Here is a 23,943-nt window from a genome sequence, read left to right as displayed (position 1 = left end):
TGTACAGGCTGGTAGCAAACAAAGAAGAAAGCTGACACTAAAATGCAAATTAATTTATTTCTAGAACATATTTAACCTATGTGGGCAGATCATCTGCTATAAACTAGTTTTAGGGACTGCAACATTTTAATCTGGTAATTAGTTATCGCTTCTCGGCCTTTTGGCTAAAATCAAGTGTAATCTGGTACTTAGTTAACATTTATATTTGTAAATGTCTCAAAAATATTCTTTATATTTAGCACTATAATCATGCAAAGATGGTTTCATTTAATTCGTTTAGTTAGTAAGACAAGTGGGACCTAGAGAGACATGTAACATGCTAGAGTTCCCACAAAACAGAAATCCCACAAAACTGAAAACTGCATTGTTCAACAATTTGTTACACATCCCTTCATTACATTGTTTTTCAATTTCAAGAGTCTTTCGTCCTAAACTATTTGTAAAAGCCTATCAGACAGTCCCACCCCCACTCCCTCTTAACGTTAAGTACCCTCTAAACTGATAATTTCCCAACACCCTCTCCTCTGGGGATTGAGATATTTTCTTCTCACATCTGTTTCTGATCTTCAAAGGGCCATTACATTTCTTGGAAATACTTCTCCAAAATGTAGAATCTCTGGCCAGAAACGAAACTTAATCAAATAAGTATCCAGAGAAAGAAAAAAAAAAACACTCAGCAGGCATCCACAGGGAATTTTAGCTCCAAGAATCATAGAAACCAATAGTTTCCAAAATCTTTAGAAATCATCTAGACCAAAAGATCCCAAGCTTTACTGCTTATTGGAATCACCTGGGGAATTATTTATATATCAGTGCTTCTCAGTTTTTTCCTAACCCACTTGCATCAGAGCCTAAAGAGCTTCAAAGTGTGTCACAGAAATGCACAGATTTAAAGAAAGATAAATGTTATTGTTTGTTAATTTGGTTACTTGTAGTGAAATCAACTTACGGAGTCCATTAAAAAAAGAATAAATTCGGCCCCTCTGCCCCTCCCCCTGCTCATGCTCTTTCTTTCTCTCTCTCTCAAATAAATAAAATCTTTTAAAAAAAAAATAAAATAAACTCTGGGAGATGATATTGGGCAGGTGGATAGGGAAGAGGATATATTTCCAAGGGAGGAGAAATGGACTTTCTGACTCATGAACTTTGTAGAAAGTGCTAAGCCACCATGGTATGGTACTTCTGGGTTCTCTTTCGTAGCTGCCTACCTGCAGTCAAGGTGAATCTTGTCTGCTCTCTGCCATATGATAAGACTCTGTCTCTGTGGAGTGTGGCCTGTGGTTGGGCCGCTAAGTCTGCTTATGTCAGCAGTAAATTATTAAAATGTGTGCAGCTACACATCACTCAGGTCCTCGAATTGAGCTTCTGTTGGTTAAAAAAAAAAAAAAAAAAAAGATGATAATCTCCCCAAGTGTCTAACTTCTATGTTTTTCTCTCAATATATTTGAGTTTGGGAGGGCAAGAAAAAAAAAGGTTTACTTGTTGGGCCCCTAAAATCCGCCTTCTTTTTCCATCTAGGCTTTACCTGGGTCACAAGTTTCTCTGTGTTTACGAGAATGTGTGTGTTGCAATATGAATTGATCCTCCAAAGTTATATCTCCAACCACACCTTCTTGAGGCTGTCCTGAGCCTCTAGACTGGACAGAAGTAACTTTTCCTCTGATACCCATTTGGAGTCCTCAACTTATTCCTTGCTAAAGTTTATTCCCACTTCATATACATATGTGACTGCAAGCTTTTTAGAGGGAAGAAGTATTATATTTCTCCTTTGTGTCTCTTGGTGCTTTCTTAGTGCCATTCACAGAGGAAGCAATTAATGATTGTGGATGCCCAAGTGGTCCTCCCAAGAAGCTCTGACATCCACAGTTGAAATGGTTTGTGAGTCACATTAATCTCACAGTCTACAAATCACTAACCTCTCCTCTTTTCCAGTTTGATCCATAGCAGGATACAAAGCTTATTGCTGTGAACTCCCGCCTCTCTACAGGGCCGCTTTGCCACTGTAAGTTAGGTGCCAGTGTGCCCTTGAAGCACTTCTTCTGTCCATTTCACATACAATTATAGCCCTTCAGTTCACCACACATCAAGGGCCCTGGCATCCTGGTGTCATCCATTCTCATTGCACTATTGGCCAAGCGTCGCGGAATTGTGATAAGCTTGGCATGAATGCCTATGGAAGGTCTCTGTTTCCAAAACTCTTTACTAAACACCATTTGATGTAGAATAAAGCAAGCAGGTGTGGCAATGAACTCTTTCTTAAAGCCAAACGAATATTGGCTGCTAAGAGGTCCAAATGTCACACCCATACCATAAATAGAGCAAATTTTGCTTTGTTGACCTTTGCATTCTTTAAAGGCCGAGTTCTCTTCTCCGCTATAAAAATCTGTTAGAAAATTGCCTCTTGGAGCCAACTATAAAAACCAAAATATTTCTGTACAGTGTGGGCCTAGGAGGGGAGTGTTAAATAATTCCAACTTTTTCAATATGTTCCTAATGTTTTTCGTGTTTTGTTCAGGGAGGGCGATTAGGCATAAACCCTTCCAGCTGAACTGCAAAGGCATCAGGATGCAGTCTATAATTTAAGACATCCAATTAAGCTGACAAGCAAAGGTGCTGATGGAGACTTGGGGTTAAATAAGCTGGTGGAGTCAAAAATATCAGGATCCAGATACAAAGTAAACATTCAAGGTCGGGATGCAGGTTGAGGCTAATACGGGACACAGGCTCACAGGAGCATAGTTCACTGGCCACCAAAAGGCCAGGATAATCAGAGGCCGGTGTCAGAACAAAGCCTCTTCTCGGGCCACGTAGCACTTACCACTCCTCAGCATCCCTGAGTAGAACCAGTGCCGAGCTGAGTCGGGATGCCCTGCCAGAACCAAATCATCATAACCATCACTTTAGTGCCCAACTTACTCCAACAGGAAGAGCAAGTGACTTTAATAATATTCACTCAGTTGAGTAAGAGTCATATGATCTGCAGCGTGCCCACCGCAGGTTTGTTGCACAAAATGGTGTGTGTTTGCATATACTTTCTCCCATCATTTATTTATTGTGTCATTCCTACCTGAATCTGTCCCTGCGAATTGAAAAGAGACGGCAGATTAGCACAGTGAACAATACGCTTGGATTTACTCTCACTTTTTTCCCCCAAGAGAATCTGGCTCAACGTCCTCCTGGAGACTTTGTATCTTAACCAACCTCTGTACGGTTCTGCTTGTCTTTGTGAGGCGGAGAAATGCTGGCATCTCCCGTGGATTAAAATAACTGCAAAAACCCTGATTTGAAAGGGCCTCTGGGCCCGCTGCCTGGCTGCTCCAGGCCGCTGAAGATTTTGAATTCTATTGAATTACAATCTCCTGTGGTCAGAGGCAGCGGCAGCGGCGGCGAGGGAGCGAGCGCCGGGCTTTGGGCCCATAGCAGCCCTGCCCTGAGCCTCTGCAGCGCTTCCCAGCCGCTCTCCGGCTTTTAGCAGCCGCAACAGCAACCCACCAGCCGAGGCTCCTCTCAGAAACGGCAACCCTCCCTCATCAGGGAGGCTTAGCTGCTCCACGTGTTCCCCAAAGCCCAGAGAGGCTCATCTCAGTCAAACATATGCACGCAGGCAGAGGGACAGAGGAGGGCTGCAAGAAATTGTGAAATGACGCTGCGCGCCACCCTGGAGAAGGAGAGTAAGAAATGAATAAAATACTCCCTTATACACAAGCGGTTACAAAAATCGCTCCCCTCTCCCCTTACGTGAGAAGACGTCCCTTCTTTAATATTTATTGAATTTTTTTTCCCGATAAACTTCCATCTTGGGCACAAAGTAATAACATGCAGAAGAGGCAGGAAGCTTATGTGTGGAAAATGGCATGTGACTTCTGTCACTGTTAAAAATATGTAGTGATTTGCCGCCTTCTGTGATGCTATCAGTTTCATAAAAAGGAAGGCAACTTTCCGATAATGATACATTTTTTTAAAGATATATTTAGATCTTTGAGGTAAATTAAACTATTATATGTATAATGTGTTATTCAGCCTATGAAGTATATTATTATAAAGCTTAGAGAATATCCAATTCATATCTCTGCCAACTGCCAAGATAAAGTGCTTTTTACTTATCATAATTGATTCTTTCAGGGTAAGTGGATGTAAATATATATATGCATGTTTGGATAATACAAATATTTTCCAATTAACTAAATTTGAAATGCAATAAAATTTTTACATGGTTTTCTTTTTAGATTTTCTTTTAATTTTAATTCATTAGCCAGGGTAGCGGGATAGCAAATATTTAACTCACAAGTCAAATCACATGTGCAGAGAAAATGTAATTTCTTGATTTGTCTGTAATTAATCAGCCTTCCTCTCAAGCTGGTTGGCAAGGAAAAAAATAACCTACATGTCCAATCTGTTTATCTCATGTCTGATCCTGTGGTTTAAATAGTACCTTTTAGTATCACTCCGTTTCTTTTGGGTAAAAGTGCTTCTCAGAGGCTTTCCCTCCTTCTGCTTCTCTCCTTGAGTTTGCCTCTCAAGTTTGGGGGTGAAGTAAGACTTGGGATCTCTTGGCTTTAGGGCTAGTTGTGGTTCTTAGAGCCATAATGAGTCTTTGTATCACATCATACTTTGGGCCCTTTGGTGTCAAGGACCAGGATATGCCTTCACTGACTGGAGATCTTTGGACCTTCTGTCATTTAAAGATGACTCTGTCTGGTATAAGTTGTAGTTTATTTTCTTCTAGGTCAGGGCCTGGTAGTGTTCCTAGGGTGATTCAGCCTCAGCTCAGTTTTGTAGTAGTAGTTAGACTCCTTTGAGGTCTACACTGGACTTCCCAGACGTTATACAAAGTGAAATAAGCCAGTCACAGAAAGACAAATACTGCATGAATCCACTTGTATGAGATGTCTAAAATAGTCAAACACATAGAAGCATAGAATACAGCAGTAGAGGGTTAGGGAAAATGAGGAGTTGTTAGTGGATATAAAGATGCAGTTGCAAGATGAATAAGTTCTAGAGAGCTGCTGTACAACATGGTACCTATAGTAAACAATACTGTATTGTACGCTTAAAATTTATTAAGAAGGCAGATCTCATGTTAAGTGTTCGTCACACACACACACACACACACACAAAGAGACACAAGGAAACTTTTGGAGTTAACTGTTATGTTTATTATCTTAATTATGGTAATGGTTTCAGGGATGTACACATATGTCCAAACTCATCAAATTGTATACATTAAATAAATATAATTTTTTTTGCATATCAGTTATACCTCAATAAAGGATTAAGAAAATTAAAATAAATAAACTGGACCTCCCATTTGGCCTCAGCTCAGATGGTCCACTCTCTAGCCCCCCTTGCCCTGGCCCACTTCTCAGCCACTTCTATATCCAACTATGTCATACTGAAACCAAGAGCAAATTGGGAAATTAAAACTCGAGAGATTGAAATCTCCAGAATCCAAACAGAAAAACCCAGGGAAGGGAAATTGGAACACATACCCAATCAATTCCCATTTTTCTCACCTCTTGCTCTTCCATAAATCCCCTTAAGTTTTGCTTTGAAAACATTTCCCCTAGCCCTTGCCCTCCTACCACCAAGCAACAAGACTTGTATTTTTTCTGTCATTGATGGAAATGTTAAACTATGACAGAATTCTATGCACAGGGGTCTTTCATAGTTGTTTGTTAGATATTTTATAGCAAGTGATAAATTTTATAAAAATGATTTTCCCCGGATCTCAAAATTTACTTGAAAATCCCAATTTGCATATTAAAAATTGGCCATTATCTTATTCTTTCTCTGCATTACTTGTAACGAACACTACATTTCTCATATAGGCAACTTAACCTTGGGGGAAGACCCAGTCTTCAGAACTTGGGAGAAGAGCTAGTCCTCAATTAAACAAAAAAAAGGATATTACTAAAATGTAAAAAAAAAACAAACCCATTAATTGCTCAAGGCAAACTTAGATTGCATTCGGAAATTAGTGGGCTATCCTCTACATCTCTGCTATCTTAAGTGATTACTATTAGCTTATTAAATTTAAAACACATTTAGAACCAGCCACTTGGTAGAGAATGATGTATCTAAAAGAAAGATTAAAAGAAAGAAAAGTTTTCCAGAGAAATGTACTCTTCATCTTTGGGGACTTAACTATTATATGAAATAAAAATAGTATCAACAGGGGTCTTCCAACCCTATGCAAAGAGCCACAAGAGAGATGGCCAATTAGAAACTACCCTGCTTCTCCTAGCCCTCTGCTATAGACTGACTGTGTCCTCCCCAAAATTCATACATTAAAATCCTAACCCCTAATATGATGGTAGAAGGTAGTGCCTTTAGGAGGTGATTAGGTCATGAGGTGGAGCCCTCACAAATTGGATTTAGTGCCCTTATAAAAGAGACCCCAGAGAGCTCTCTACCCACTTCTGCCATGTGAGGACACGGTGAAAAGGTAGCTGTCCATGAACCAGAAGTGGGTCCTCACCAGACACTAAATCTGCCGGTGCCTCAGTCTTAGACTTCCCAGCCCTCAGAGCACTGAAAAATAAATTTCTGTTGTTTGTAAGCCAGCCAGTCTATGATATTACATTATAGCATCTCAAAAGACTAAGACGACCTCCTCGGCTTGAGTCTCTGAGAAAAGCTCTGGCTATAGAAGTTCCTCTGCTCCACATCCAACCAGAGGGGATGACACAGCAGTCATCCACTTTCTTTTAATTAAAGGCAGATTTTCTCCAGTTCTGTGAAACATCAAGACCAAGCTCATGAAAGCAATGTAATTCTCAGTGTACCTTGTAGAAGGACTCTTTTCTGGAGCTTTGTCATTGTAGCGGCTTTTCAAACAAAAACTACAGTAGAAAATATATAACTTTAAATAATCTAACATCCTAGCCATAAAACTGAATCATTAGAAGCTTCTGGTTTGCCTGGAAGAGCTAATTCACATTAAGCTGGTGAAGAGTGTAATGGAGACTCCTGCGGCCCATAATATCCTTTTCTTCTCTTCTGGGCATCCAGCTAAACTACATTTTCAACTCTCTTGCAGTTTGGCTAAGACCATGTGACTCACTTTTGGCCAACAGTATGAGTGAGAGAAATATATGCTATTCTGTGTCTGAGTCATAAATATAACCCACACAAGACTAATCCAGCGGTCAGCAAACTATAGCCTGGTGGCTAAACCCAGCCCACCATATGTTTTTGTAAATAAAGTTTTATTGGAACAAAGCTATAGTTATAGCTGCTTTTCTGTTATCACGGCAAATTTGAATAATTGCAACAAAACCATGGGGTTCACAAAATGCAAACTATTAATTATCCAACCCTTTACAGAAAAAGTCTGCAAACCCTGCTCTGGTCCCTCTCTCTTCCCGCTATGCAGTAACTGTAGAGGCTATGTTTGAAGATGTTGGCCCCACAATATAAAAGAAGTCTGAATTCTTGAATTACAGCATGTAACAAAGCTCATCCTACCCCGCTGGGCTTTATGTGAATGAAAAATAAGTTTTTATCATGCAATGCCACAGAGATTTTAGGATTATCTCTTGCAACCACTAGCATCACTTTCCCTGGAAACCCAAAGGCCATCATGATCATACCTGTGTGCTTTTGGTTAATCATTGACATGCAAACTGGAAGTATGTCACTTTATAAAGGAATCACTCAAAATACCTTCCTTATCAATTCCTGTGACATTACACAGACTCACCCAACTTTTAACTGCACGGGATCCAAACTAGCAGATGATTTTAGAAAAGATCTCTGTGTTCTCAGTCTGCAAAAGTAAAAATTCTGCTGGCTTAGGATAAAATTAAGAGGGCAGGTGACTCTCAAACTCTCTAGGTATCAGTATGGATTCCTAGTCCCCACACATTGGACAAGACTGTGGAAGGGCATAGCTCCCAACAGGAGCACTTCTCAATACATTTACCAGAGGGCAGTTTACCTGGAAGGCCACATATGGGAAAGATGTTGATCACTGCTACCCAGTGTCTCCCACATGAGACTCAGTTGTGATAGACAAGGACAAGCCCTTTGCAAATGTTACATATGGATTTCCCTAGCCAAAACAACACCTGTTCTTTTTTCAACATGGCAGGAATTTCCAAGATTCTTAGTCACATCATCTGATGTGCACTTGAAAACTACAATTTAGATCCTAAGGTAGAAGAGAGAGCATCTTAATCAAGACCCAGAGATTTCCTGACTCAGAGAACATGGAAAAGTAGACCATAAAATGACTCTAAGACCTTCATTATCTCATTTCTGTGCAGCATCTGTAGCTGGAAGAAACACAAGATCGCTTTCAATGGAGCCAAGTAACTCTTTGACAGTGGGGCATCGATAAGAGGTTAGCCTTGAGAATGAGTTCTCACTAGGACCAGTGTGTCTTGATGATGAGAATAAACTTCTTTCTACAAGCCAGTGCCAGGGAAGTCAGAAGGGTGAAACAAAGCAGTCAGGAGCATAAGCACATTTCAGATTTTAAGTTGTCCCTTATTGGGTGGTTTTGGATAAAGAAAAAAAAAAAAGGGCAAAACAACAGGAAAGATAGCAAAACAAATCTAAAATTATGCAATCCAAAAAAGGAGGAAGAGATTCCAGATGCTCCAGAGCCTACACTATCGAAGACTATTAAATTATTGACAAAATCTCCCCAAGCCTGTTTTTCAGCACACATGGGAAGCTAGCTACATATCATTACCTTCGAACTGTGGTATAAGTGTTAATCTAAGCATATTGGTTTTTAACCAGAACTGTACTTGTGAAAGGACACATAAACATTCATTCTGGGTACCAATGTCCTCATGAGAAATCTCTTTAAAATGTATTTCTTTGTACAGAACATATATAGGGAAAAGTATTATTTTACCTAGGCAAGTTTTATGGTAGTTATTCTCAGAAGAAACCATTTATTATCTTTTAATCTTTTTTATTGAGTATGATACACATACATTATATTAGTTTCAGGTGTACAACATAATGATCTGCTATTTGTATAGATTGTGAAATGATCACCACAATGATCTAACTATTATTTTTTAGTCTTACGAGGAGACTGGTCATCAATCATGACAATGCAAAAAACAGACAAGTAAACAAGCACTTTTTGTCAAAGTATACCCCCCCTTGTTCCCCTCCCCCCTTGCAAGCATCACTTCCCTCTGTTACATGAGGAGAGAATAGGTGGGTTTTCTGTGAGTCCTTCACGAACTGCCTGTTCCACAGTCACTCTCACCATCAGGGGCTGTCTCTGACACTTAGAACAGCAGAGTGGACCTGCCTGGCACCTCCCAGGCCCCTGGGATGGAGGTTGTTCCTTTGTTATATCTCTGGAGAGCTTATGTGGGGCAAGTCACATTTCCCTTTACTCTCACTTTCTCCTTAACAACTCTACCACACCCAGCTATACTTCACTCAACGGTTGAAGAGATTTAAGAAAATTATGCATGGGAGAAAACTGAAACTATATAGTAAACATGGCTTTTCTGATAGTCCAAAGGAAAAACGTCCTGAAAAATAAACCTTCCTGGGACTCCTTGCTTGGTCACTTCCCACTCATAACCTTTCTCTGCTCTTCTGAGGTCTGCATGCTTCTGCCTCCCTTGCATTCCACTCCCAACCCTGCATGTGGCTGGAGACCCACCTCATGGCAAATCCCACTGTATGCCCACAGGTACTGTTTTCAAACCAGATTCATCTCTTTTTTTCCATGCAGTGCACGTCTCCAAATCAGATTAATTTGGCCTAGAATAAAGTCTTGGAGGGCTTCAGCCGTGTGATCAGTGGTGGTATTTGGCATTCTGCATTTGAAGAATAGGCCCGAAGAATGAGGTATAACATAACATTGATACTCCAAAGACCTCCAGGACAGAGGACACTTCAAGTCTCGTGCCCTTCAAAATTTCTCCACCAGGTGACTTTTGATCACATCTTTTTATTTTCCCAGCCATTGAAATATTTGCTAACCTACACACACAAATACATACACCATCACAATCATACAGACCTCTTCATAAGGTAAGCATTAGTTCTCTGAGAAAGTACAACGCTAAACAGTGTTGTCATTTTGTAAAAGTCTTTCCTTTTTTCTTTGGAATTTCCCCCACCCTGATGTCAAATTATGTCTGCTCAGACCTGCTGAGAATATAAAATAGCCATGGCTCAGCTATCCTTCTCTTAATAGCTGCTCCCTTAATAGCACAATGACTGGCCTTGGGTAAATTTCCAAGTTTGGAGGCAGCAAGACAGCTGGGCCTGATTCACCTTCTCCTGCCTTCCAGTTAAAAGACTCCTGAAAGCAGAAAAAGACTCAAAGTTGTAAGAGAATTTAAATAAACAATATCCATGAAGGAATTACCCAGTTTGGGAAATGATTAGCACGCAAGTCATGTCTAAAGCATTTCCATATGTGGAGATAAGAGGTGAAAAAAGACTTCCATTACACCTAATTTATACATTTGAAACTGTAACTATAGCCCAGGCAGCTGAGAGTCACTCCCCACCACTCCCATTATACAAAGAAGCTCTTTACCCAAAGGAAGTTTTTTGTTTTTTTAAAGACTTTATTTATTCATTTGACAGAGAGAGACAGGGTGAGAGAGGAAACACAAGCAGGGGGAGTGGGAGAGGGAGAAAGCAGGCTTCCCGCTGAACAGGGAGGCCGACGTGGGGCTCCATCCCAGGACCCTGGGATCATGACCTGAGCTGAAGGCAGACACTTAACGAATGAGCCACCCAGGTGCACCCCGAAGGAACTTTAGTATCAGTGTCTCTTTATATCCATTCAGGAGACCACAGCTCCCAATAAAATAGTACAGGGCAGGGGCACAGCACTTCCTCAGCTGTGACACCAGGAGTACAGCTCTGGTGGTTAAGAATCATAATTCATTGCAACGGTTGACAATTATGATGAAGGCAGTATAGTTTAGCAGTGAAGATTATTAACACTAGAGTCAGATAGATGTGAGTTCTAGTCCTGACTCTTCTGCTTACTAGCTATGTGACCTTGGGAAAATAACTTCAGCTTCCTGAGTCCGTTTCTTTATTTGTAAAAAGAGGACAATACCTCTATGATTGTTTTTGAAGAAAAAATGAGTTAATTTAAGAACTTGTCACAGTGTCTGCCGCATGGTGAGCATTTAATAAATAGTATTCAAGAGCAGATAGAATAATCAAATAGTTTAAAACACAGGGTTGAGAGCCCAAGCTTCCCTTCCAGCAGGTGTGATTAGGTTCAGCTAGGTATGACTAAATTCTGGCCAATAGTGAGCAGAAATAATGTGAGGGGCATTTGGATCATGTACTTAAGGAGAGGTCTTCTTCTTTCCCTCTCCTTTCTGCTGCTAGGTGAAATGGAGACATGGTAGTGAGCCATTTTGAACCATACAGATTAGGGCAACACACTCGAGATCGTGAATTAACAAGACCTTGCTCTTCCTGCTCCAACTTAAACTAATTATACTCTATGCCTGATCCACAGCTTTCATTCTGAGACTACCTGCATTTCTCCCCGTAGGTGATTCTTTTTGTTCCCAAATGTCACATTCTTCTCTTATTTCATTCCCTCATTTTGTTTCATTAAGGAAAAATACATGAAAGGCAAACTCTCTATGTCCCTACAGGTCTCAAAATGGTTTTCTCTTCATGTTGCGTGATAGTTTGACTAGGTATAGAAGTTGAGGTTGAAATTCATTTTTGTGCATTTTTTAACATACTCCACTGCTTTCGAGAATCCAATATTTCCCTTGAGAAGCCATATATTCATTTAATCTAGCATTTAATAATTCTCTTTCGGGTGCCTGGGTGGCTCAGTTGGTTAAGCGACTGCCTTCGGCTCAGGTCATGATCCTGGAGTCCTGGGATCGAGTCCCGTGTCGGGCTCCCCTGCTCAGCGGGGAGTCTGCTTCTCCCTCTCCCGCTCCCCCCCTTGTGCTCTCTCTCTCTATCTCATTCTCTATCTCATTCTCTCTCTCAAATAAATAAATAAAATCTTTAAAAAATAATAATAATAATAATTCTCTTTCATTTGAAGAGTCCTGTCATTCTTTAGTTGTGAGAAACTACATGCTTTATTCCATTTATAACTTTCTCTGTTGAATCTTTCTGCTCTCTCTTTCTGGAAGTCCTATTATATGTTGAAATTTCTGGAATTATTCTGTATGTCTCTGAACTTTAACTCCTATTTTCCCTTTATCATCTTATTTTGTACTACAATGTTTCCTTAATTTTTTCTTCCAATTCTTCTATTGAAATTTTATATTTGTAAGTATAATTGTATTTACCAAGAATTCTTTATTGTCTGTAAGTATGGATACATTTTCTTAACTATCAAGTCATGCCAAACTCTTTATATGGACTATCTTATTATTTCCTGAAATCATTCTCTGTGGAATAAAGAACAAATATTATTACTTTACAGATAAGGAAAAGAAGCTTAGCAAAATTACATTAATCATAAAAGATCATTTTTTTCAGATCATAAAAGAAGCAAATTTAAGTGATAGAATTGGGATGCCCACTCAAGTAGTCTGACTTTAGAATTAACAATTTTAATGACATTATAATACTCTTATTTTCTTCAGATAGAATACAATAGGCTGAATAATGAACCCCCAAAGATTTCCACATCCTAATGCCCCCAATCTTTGAATGTGTTACATTTCATGGCCAAAGGGACTTTATAGATGTGATTAAGTTAAGGATCTTGAAATAGGGAGATTATCCTGGATTATCCAGGTGAGTCCAATGTAATCACCGTCCTTAAAAGATGAAAGAGGGAGGCAGAAGGGTCTAAGAAGAAGCAGAGATCCAAGTCATGTATTGCTGGTTTTGAAGATAGAGGAAATAGTTATAAGCCAAGGAATGCAAGCAGCTTCTAAAAGCTAGAAGGGACAATGAAATATATTGTCCTCTAGAGCCTCCAAAAAGAATGAATCTGTATGAACTCATTTTGGACTTCTGAATTCCAAAACTATAAGACAGTAAATTTGTGTTGCCTTAAAATGCTTATTCTGTGGTAATTTGTTGCAGCAATAATAGGAAACTAATATGTAGATCTTGCATATTTTGGTTAGAGTTATTCCTGGATGCTCTAAGCTTTTTAGCTATTTTATTTTGTTTTTAAAGATTTTATTTATTTATTTATTTATTTATTTATTTATTTAAGAGAGAGAGCGCACGCATATGTTGAAGCAGGGGGAGGGGCAGAGAGAGAGGGAATCCCAAGCAGATTTCCCACTGACTGTGGAGCCAGCCACAGGGCTCAATGTCACGACCTATAGATCACTACCTGAGCCAAAACCAAGAGTCAGACACCCAACCAACTGTGCCACCCAGGGGCTCCACTTTCTGGCTATTTTAAGGGACATCCTTTCATCAATTACATTGATGAAAATTCCATTTCTAAATGATGACATCTTTGAAGTATATTGATTTTTGTATATTGACTGGATGACAAGCCATCTTCCTTAATTCTTTTAAAAACCCTAATAATTTTGGTTAAAAATTTTAATAGGAAATCTTAATGTCAGGGTTCCTGGGTGGCTTAGTTGGTTAAGCATCCATCTCTTGATTTCAGCTCAGGTCATGATCTCAGGTTCATAGTCTGCACTGGGTGTGGAGCCTGCTTAAGATTCTCTCTCCCTCTCCCTCCACTCCTGTCCCCCACTCCGCTGCTTGTACACACACGTTCTATCTCTCTCTCTTAAAAAAAAAAAAACTTAATGTCTGAAATTACCCATTTCTTCCTCACATTTGTGTGTGTGTGTGTCTCTGATCTATTTATCGATTATTTCTTGCTCTATTTATTGGCTGAACAATATTAACAGTGATAATTTCTGATTTTAATGGCAATGCTCATGATATTTCAAATTTAAGTATATTTGATGGACTTGACTTTTTAATATATTATTAAGGCTATTTGTGCTTATGTTTAGAAATAAAACAGATCTGTAATTCCCTTTTTGTAGTATCCTTGTTCAGTTTTCCTATTACTGATACACAAATCTTGCAGTATTGGCAAGCCCTCCATCTTCTCATATAAAATAACTGTTTCCTTATTTTAAATAGAAATTGCTCTTAAATTCTTCTGGCCAGGTACTTTTTATATGGATAAATTTCTGACTACCTTATCAATATTTCTATCAAGAAACATTTTTAATAAGAGTTATCAGCTCCTATAAATTCAGTTGGGTAGCATATTTTGTTAGAAAATATTCCATTTCCTATAGATTTTATATTTCTTAGCACAGCAATGTACATGTGGTGATTGACTAGCTTCAGAAAAAAAATTCCGAACATTTTGTCTATTTAATCTGATTTAAAATTGATCAGTTTAACTAAACATAAAATAGTTTCTTGCTACTGTGATCACCAAAGACAGAAGAATTAGAATTTTGGTCATGCCATATTAGTCTGGTCCAAAGTTGCCAAGGTTATATAACCAGTCTACAATAAATATATTTGGAGCAGGAATTTAATAATTAAAAATAAATTAAAATAACATTTAAAATAATACTTTTTCAGAATTACTTTTTTGTAATGCAAAGAAGAATATTATAAAATATTTTGCAGAAGGATAAACACCCTGATTTTTGCTTTAAAGTGAAAAGTGTATCTTTCCAACCAGTATTTTTTTTTTAAAGATTTTATTTATTTATTTGAGAGAGAGAGAATGAGAGACAGAGAGCACGAGAGGGAATAGGGCAGAGGGAGAAGCAGACCCCCTGCCGAGCAGGGAGCCCGATGCGGGACTTGATCCCGGGACTCCAGGATCATGACCTGAGCCGAAGGCAGTCGCTTAACCAACTGAGCCACCCAGGCGCCCTCCAACCAGTATTTTTTTAATTAAACACTAGTAATACAAGTTCCACAGTGAGATCTACTATACATCTCTACATAACATCGACTTTTTCAGGTCTTGCTTTCTAAACTATAAGCATCTTAATGTCAAGGAGTCCCAATGCCTAGAAAGGTGTCCAGATCATAAGCACAGAGGATCAAAACCAAATGAATGAATGGAGAAATACATGGAGATCACAAATACAAGTAGCATTTATTCATTATTTCACTATGCCCTACTAAATACAAAGAGCTTTGATAAAATAATTCCTTCTCTCAAGTATTTTAAGAGACTAAATTTAAGACTAAACTTTTGGCATTATTTTCATTACAAAAATATACATTTAGAGAAAACTTTTAACTTAAAAGTTTTGTAATTTCAAAATTCACTTATAATTAAGAAGATTAATTTTCTTTATTTGAGAAGTACTAAGCAAACAGAGAATGTGATTTTTGCCAATTTAAACAAGACATGATTTCACATACTCTAATACCCAAGATCTCTTTTTGTGATTGCATGTAGTAATTACTTTTGGTCTTAAAAATCAATACATTTTACATGACCACAAAGAAATCACAAGTGTGAATGACTTGGATATACATGTATGTAAATGTATTGTCCATGAACTCCTCAAAAACAAAAATCGTACTTTGTTCACCATTTTTATCCTCAGTCCTAGTACCTTGCCTGACAAAATGGATGGGAGATTAGAAGTAAGGAAAATGCAGGAAAGGAGGGAAAACAGCAGAAACACAGGAAGATAACATGCAGCAGTGTCTGGCCCATAGTAAATAATAAATATTTAATGCGTGAAAAATAAATGAATTAAAAAAAAGAAATAAGAAAAGAATGGGTTGAGGTAAAAGGCTAGGTAGCTGAGTATTTATTGTGAGAATTTTATAAACCAATAAAATGCATGACTTTTTATAATATTACCAGACAAATGTTAAACTATTTTATTTTTCATGTTTTGTTTTGTTTTTTTTGTTTTTTTTTTTTTAAAGATTTTATTTATTTATTTGACAGAGAGAGATCACAAGTAGGCAGACAGGCAGGCAGAGGGAGAGGGAGAAGCAGGCTCCCTGCTGAGCACAGAGCCCGATGTGGGGCTCGATCCCAGGACCCTGGGATCGTGACCTGAGCTGAAGGCAGATGCTTAACCATCTGAGCCACCCAGGTGTCCCTCATATTTTGTTTTTATAAAGACCTATGAAAGAAAACACTTGGCAAGGAATTAAATGGTATTCCAGAAGGAATTGTCTTAAAACACTTACAAAATAACATTTTATGTTGTTTTAATTAAGACTGAGGAAAAAGATGTCATAAAGCTTTTCTTTTGTGTCTCAAAGAGAATCTACAAGCTCAAAAATTTATGAAAACCTTGGGAACTCATGAGTAATGAGTTCTCAAAATTAAAAGAGAGATGTTTTGTTTATTTAAGTGGAACTTGGAAAGTATGTTTCATTCCCATGATTCCTTGGAAAGCATGTTTACCAACTTACAGTTCTTTCTTTAAAAAGTATGTAAGATGAATTACAATAGGTTTATGATAGGAAAGGGATGGAGAGGGGATGCTCCAAAGTATAATTTTTGGTTACTATTTATTGAAACGATACCTTGGTTAATGACCAATTCAAACTTATTTTTGAATAAACAGTGCCATAAAAAAGCTGAATTTAAATGAGATTTAACTTTGGCATTAACTTGCTTTATGAATTTCAATACAGCATAGATTATTCTTCTGTGTAGTTCTTGAAGGTAGGGTAAACCCATTAAAAATATTTGGATACAGAAGGAAACGAGTCTTCTTTCTCCACAACTGCACTAAGAATTTTTTGATACAAATGATTTTTTATGACATATGACATAAATTTATATATGTTTTATGTCATATAAATATTTGTATATATTCATATATTTAGGTACAAATGATTTTATCAGTTTGCTTTTATCATGCCCAATGGAAGGCATGTATTTCCTTTTTTTTTTTTTTTTTGCCAGTTCTAACGTCTCTAGGTATAAACTCTTGCAGATTGGCTAACCCAACCAACTGTTCTCCCTTTCTCAATCCACCAAGCCCTGTCAATTCTATCTCTGGCAACTCTCTGGCTCCTTCTCTCCATTCCCATTGCCTTAACTGTGGCATCCTCATCACTCCAAACATCACCATAAGCTCCAATCTTATCTCCCTAAACCCTCTCAATCCACCCTTAACATGCAGCCTAGATGGGTTTTCTAGAAAACAAGCTCTCATAATACCTTCTTACTTAAAACTCTTTGTGGTTTCCTGTTGCCAAGATTGGGATAGGAGAACCTCCCAACCCTGTCTTACAAGGCCTTTTTCAATCCAGATACTACCCAACTTTCCAAGCTCATCTCCTGCCCCTTCTGTTCCATAAACCCACTTAATTGTCCTTACAGCCAGACTGTCAGCCTTCTGAACACAGCAAATCTTTTCATATCTACCTGCCTTGGAAGGCTCTTATTGCCCAATCCTATTTGGTAGACTTTTGTTATTCAAGCTCCAAGTTCAACTCTTGATTGATGGGAGAGCAGGATTTACAATTTGCTCCTTTTCAAGTTGTAACTCATTACATGGTAGGAGACTGAGATAGGTCAACCTCAGTAACATGAGAGAGTTTTAATATAAAAACACTGCACTAGATTCTCTTCTTGCTATGCCAGATTCTCTCTCTCTCTCTCTCTCTCTCTCACACACACACACACACACACACACACATTCTCATAGCCCATCTTAGTCCATTCAAGTTGCCATAACAAAACACCATAGACTGGGTGGTTTAAGCACCACAGTTCTCACAGCTCTGGAAGCCGGGAAGTCCACAATCAAGGTGCTGATGAGGTAGGTCCTTTCTGCAGCCTCTCTTCTTACCTTACAGGCAGTTGCCATCTCATAATGTACCTTACATGACCTCTTTTTTGTGTGCACAGAGAGAAAGAAAGAGAGAGACAGTTATCCTTCTGGTGTCTCTTCTTACCAGGGCATTACTCCCATCATGAGAGTCCCACCCTATTGACCTCATCTAACCCCAATTACCTCCCAAGGCACCCTCTCTAAATAACCGTCACACTGAGGTTTAGGGCTTCAAATAGGACTGAACACAAATATTCAGTCCATCACAGCCCCAAATCTACAAAATAAATAGCATTTAATACCTTGCATGACTTGAGCTCTAGGCATCATGTATTCTTGGAATACATATCCAGTATGGATATCCATATCCAGTATGGATACATACTGGAAAGTATTCCCACTAGTTGTACTACTCCTCAGTTCACAGTTATATAATAAAAGGTTGACATTATCCTCAGTTCTTTTTTATCATAAATTACATTGTCTTCCTTCCATTTACTATTGCTTGTTGAACTTGTCATACTAACACCAGCACAGGTGTTTTCTTCAAATTAAACAATACCACTCCTGATTTCTAGTCACCAGCATAGTCTGTCTACTGCTATTTGTTCATGATTACCAGCATGTTGGTTTAACTAGTTCAAATGATGTCTCAGTGGTGATTTCTACCCTGGAAAGGAGAAGCCAAATATTTGCAAAAACTCTTCATGCAGATATATAAAAAGTCCACTGAAGGAGACAGGTGTCATTTTCCTGAGTGTCATTCAAATGTGTAGTACCCACAGCCATTAAAACACAAGGTGTCAAAACATTCTGACATGAAACAAAATTGCTTGTTACTATAGGGATCACATTTTTATTAATATTTTAATGGAAATTTTAAATTCCCTAAAGCAGAAAGGTAATTTTTGTTCAGTTTATTTCCAGAAAGGGAAAAAAATGTACTAACTTCTGTAACCAGCTTAGAAGAGACAAAAATGGAAGGAAAATTGGTGAAAACAGGAATGAACAGAAGTGCAGCCCTTTGAACTAAGCAGAGGAACAAATCCTATAGTTCTGCAACATAAAAAGAAAAATCCATCATTGACAAAAGAGACTGTCTGAGGACACTGGTCTCCTTTGAAAGTCTGGAGAAGCAGTTCAGAATAACAATGATGGCCGTTGCAATGACTACAATTTGTGCATTATAAATGGTATGTTTTTAATAAGTTCTTACACTGATATATCTCTTTGTTAGAAAAATCCTATTTCTCCCCAGGTCATTTTTCATGTTCTTCTCCCCGAACATAGCCTCCTTTCTCTAGCAAAACAGCAACGCCCATATTAATGGTGTAAAATGGATCTGAGTAAAAAAATAAATTGTGTAACATAGCTGTAATAGTTCTGTCCCTGTCAACTGAACTGCAATTGACCTTGGAGGGAAGGTTAGGTGTTACATCCCTAAGGACACTCTTTCAAGCTGAAAAAATGCTGACTGCGGAGGTGACAACACACTGAGGGAGACAGAAGGAATGACAGCTCTTTGTTTTACCAATATAGGTGCTGGGGAATTCACGGTTCAAATGGTAATGCCAGCTTCCCAAGGTAGTCATGAGCCATGGAATGGATTCCCCTTGACAACAAACCACCCTTATTATACAATGAGAGGAAGCCATCTTTACTTCCAAAAGCTTTGCAACTAGAAGTGACTGTGACTGGTTCTTTAACATATAACATATGTGTCCAAATGTGTGTTGTTTTTCAACAGAGACCATTGTAAGCTTTATATGTTTGTTCTATTGGAGATATCATTATCCAAATCACTTCAGGATAAAATGGGGCAAAGCATTCCAAGTAGAGGTGACAGCAAGTGGGACACACTTAGTGTTTTTTGTTTTTTGGTTGGTTTTTTTTTTTTTTTAGATTTTATTTATTTATTTGTCTGAGAGAGAAAGAGAGAGAGAGGGAGAGAAAAAACAAACAGGGGGAGCTGCATGCAGAGGGAGAAGCAGGCTCCCCGCTGAGCAAGGAGCCTGATGCGGGACTCGATCCCAGGAACCTGGGATCATGACCTGAGCCAAAGGCAGATGCTTAACCCCACACTTAGTGTTTAGAGAGCACCCAGGCCAATAGAAGCAGAGCGAGGCAGGGGATATTTGCTAGGAGAAGCAGGCAGAGTGGCAGCAGTGGCCGCAATATACCCCACTGGGCTTGATAGGTCATAAAATAGAGTTTAGAACTTATCTTCAGTCTGATGGAAAGACATCAATCTTAACCAAGGGAGTGATAAGATACATTTAAAAATTCACTGTGGCTGCTATGTAAAGAACAGATCATGGAAAGGCAAGAGTAGAAACAGAGAAACTATTTGCTAGAAGGCAGGTAAGGTCATGGTGGCTTCCAGTAGGGGGCAGTGATGGAGATGGAGATGGTGGGAAGTGGTTAGATTGAGTTTGTAATCTGTATGTGGTTGGGAAGAAAAGGGACAGTAGATATGAAAAAGAGTAAAGTGTATAAAATAAATCCTTTGTTACTCTTTCAAACATTGAAGATATGCAATTCGGAGGCTCTGACTCTTGCATTTCTTTACAAATATTTGCCTCTTCTTAAAGAAATATTAAGAAAAAAATAAAGAAGAATTGTGCTATTTTAACTTTAAAGTTAGTATACTTTAGCTCCATTCTTCTAAAATTCAGAGTATTCATTTTTTCATTTATTTCATAATTTTTTTAAGATTGATTTATTTATTTGTCAGAGGGAGGGGGAGAGAGAGCGTGCACAAGCAGGGCAGGCGGCAGGCAGAGAGAGAAGTAGGCTCCCCGCCCAGCAAGGAGCCTGATTTGGAACTCAATCCCAGGACCCTGGGATCATGACCTGAGCCAAAGGCAGACACTGAACCAACTGAGCCAACTAGGCGCCCCTATTTATTTCATAATTATTTACTGATCACTTACTTACTTACTATACACATAGTGCCATGTTACATAATAGAGATTCAAAGATGGATAAGATACAGTACAGTTCAGCAACAGTGTCAAAACAACAAAATTGTTATACAGCTCAAAAGTAGAAGCACACATACACTCTTAAGTACCACTTCGTGGAAGTATCTACCACCTCCAGGTCACAGTATATCCCCCAAACAGGTATTTTTTCCATGTGATCAATCTAAATACATTGTAGTAAGGGATAAAATCATGTGAAGTATGGGTTTAGGTTTGGTGTGATCTCATAGATGTACAAGAAAGAAACAATTAGGGGGACTCAGGGAAGATGTAGTCAGCTCCATTCCAGCACCCAGGGAGGTATGTCTTTAAAGAATCCATTATTTTTCTAACAAGACTTCAGTGTCTTTAAAACTGAGGTGATAATAACCACCCAAATACCTCCGGAGGTTGTTCTATGGGTCATCTCATCTTTTCTATTTCTGTAAGATCTTCCTACAATATTCCAATTATGGAATTTACATAATTTGTCTCCTCTCATAAATCTCAATAATCATTCCTTTCATTATTATGTCATAGCTTGACTCTTCCACTTGAAGTTTTAAAAAGCGAAGATTAAAGTTTCAGCCTTGTTGGGCGCCTGGGTGGCTCAGTTGGTTAAGCGACTGCCTTCGGCTCAGGTCATGATCCTGGAGTCCTGGGATTGAGTCCCACATCGGGCTCCCTGCTCAGCGGGGGTCTGCTTCTCCCTCTGACCCTCTTCCCTCTCGTGCTCTCTGTCTCTCATTCTCTCTCTCTTAAATAAATAAATAAAATCTTAAAAAAAAAAAAGTTTCAGCCTTGTGCATTTCCACATTAGCTATCCTTTCCCACTTACATTTTAATTCTGTATTTGAGTTCCAATATTATATATCTTTTGTGCCATTAGATTTCAAGTTCCTCAAGGCAGGACTTTGATTAATTAAAATATAGCTATGGTGCCTATATCTAGAAGGCTTAACATATATTAAATAATAATCATTTCAATACCAGAACAAATTAAAGGAAAGCCCAAACTATTTACATTGTACCTTAGGATAAATTCTCTACGTAAACAGAAATATTGCACTTACCTATCTCCTTATGTGTATCTTTAAAATATTACTTTATTCTTCTCCAAAAATCAAATGCTTAGAAAATTAGTTTTTGGAGCCCTCCACTTCTTTTTTTTTTTTTTTAAAGATTTTATTTATTTATTTATTTGAGAGAGAGAGAAACAGCATGAGAGGGGAGAGGGTCAGAGGGAGAAGCAGGCTCCCCGCTGAGCCGGGAGCCCGAAGTGGGACTCGATCCCAGGACTCCGGGACCATGACCTGAGCCGAAGGCAGTCGCTTAACCAACTGAGCCACCCAGGCGCCCCAGGAGCCCTCCACTTCTAGCCAAGATGGAGCAATGCCCTGCCTGAAACAATCAAAAACAAAAACAGATAAAATAAAGGAAGCAAGCTTTTAAGACATGGCATGAGGAATGAAGAACTGTGGCTCCTAAGAGACAGGAAACAAAGAAGAAAGCCCTACAGTTGCCCAGCTTACTACTTGAAAGAGTTTCCAAGTCTGGGTACAGGACAGAGGAACCTATGCTGAGCCTGATAATCTGAGTTGAGGACACATGGTTTTGTGATTCCAGGGTGACTAAAGAGGCTAGAGCTCATAAGAGAATATCAGATAGGACAGAGCTACACAAAGAGAGAAATCCAGAAAACTCAAGTCCCTCTTGAGTATTTAGCTGAACACTGATCAGCACTTGTATGTGAGGAAACTACCCAAATCCAGGAAAAGAACCATCTGAAATAATTAAAGGGAACAATGCCAGGTGTTTGCCCAGAACTGGGAGGAGGGCCTATTCTCAGCAGCCAGACTTCAAAACGTCATAATGCATGAGGCATTGGGTAGAATATTCAGGAGGGTCTTACCTCAGTAGTGGGAATAATTAGTCCTAGATTGATCATTACCCCAGATCCACCTAACATCATAAAAATAAGATGAAAGGATCAAATCGATTCTAAGCAAATTAACTGCATCCCAGAACAAAGCTCAAGAAGATTTACAGAAACACAAAATATATCCAACACTTAACAAGATAAAATTCACAATGGCTGGCATCCAATCCAAGATTATCAGTCATGCAAAGAAGCAGGAAAGTACAACCCATAATAAGGAGAATCAATTGAGTCAGAATTGACACAGATGTTAAAATTATTAGACAGCAACACTGGAACAGTTATTGTAACTATTCCATATGTTCCAAAATTTAAATGGAGACATTGAAAATCTAAAATAAGATCCTTGTCAGGGTGCCTGGGTGGCTCAGTCTGTTAAGCGTCCAGGTCTTGATTTCAGCACAGGTCATGATCTCATGATCATGAGATCGAGCCCCACATCGGGCTCTGTGCTCAGCACAGAGTCTGCTTGAGATTTTCTTTCTCCTTCTCTCTCTGTTCCTCCCCTCACTTGCACACACTCTCTAAATAAATAAATTTTAAAAATCTTAAAAAAAAAAAAATCTACATCAAACTTCCAGAGGTGTAAACTACAATGCTGGAGTTGAAAAATACACTGGATGGGATTAAAAGCAGATTTACATTGCAGAAGAAAAGACCAGTGAACTTAAAGATATTATACAAAATGAAATACAGAGAGAAAAAAAATATTTAAATGAAAAGTGAATCAATAATCTCGGACAACTTCAAGTGACCTAATATATGTGTAATTGGAGTCCCCAAACAATAGAATAGTAAGGGGAAAGCAGAAAATATATTTGAAGAAATAATGGCTGGAATTCTCCAAATTTGATGAAAACTAAACCCACAGATTCAGAACCTCAACAAACTTTAAGCATAAAAAACTTGGGGAAAAAAAAACTACAGTAAGTTATAGCATAATCAAATTGCTCAAAACCAATGATAGACAGGGAATCTTAAAAGCAGCTGAAAGAAAAATACACATTACTTATAGGGGAACAAAAATAAGGAGAATAGCACATTTTTCTTCTTTGAAAGGCACAAAGAAATTAAAGTACAAACCACAAAGTAGGAGTATTTAACTGCAAAGCCGAGCTCTGATATAGAACCTGTATTTACATTACACTGAAAAAAAAAACTCTCAAAACTCAATAATAAGAAAACAAACAACTCAATTTTTAAATGGTAAAAGATTTTTTTTATTATTATGTTATGTTAATCACCGTACATTACATCATTAGTTTTTGATGTAGTGTTCCATGATTCATTGTTTGCATATAACACCCAGTCCTCCATGCAGAACGTGCCC

The sequence above is a fragment of the Leptonychotes weddellii genome, chromosome 8, assembly GCF_054177405.1.
Source record: "Leptonychotes weddellii isolate Sample4059 chromosome 8, ASM5417740v2, whole genome shotgun sequence".
Classification (NCBI taxonomy): Eukaryota; Metazoa; Chordata; class Mammalia; order Carnivora; family Phocidae; genus Leptonychotes; species Leptonychotes weddellii.
This window is presented reverse-complemented; position numbering follows the sequence as displayed.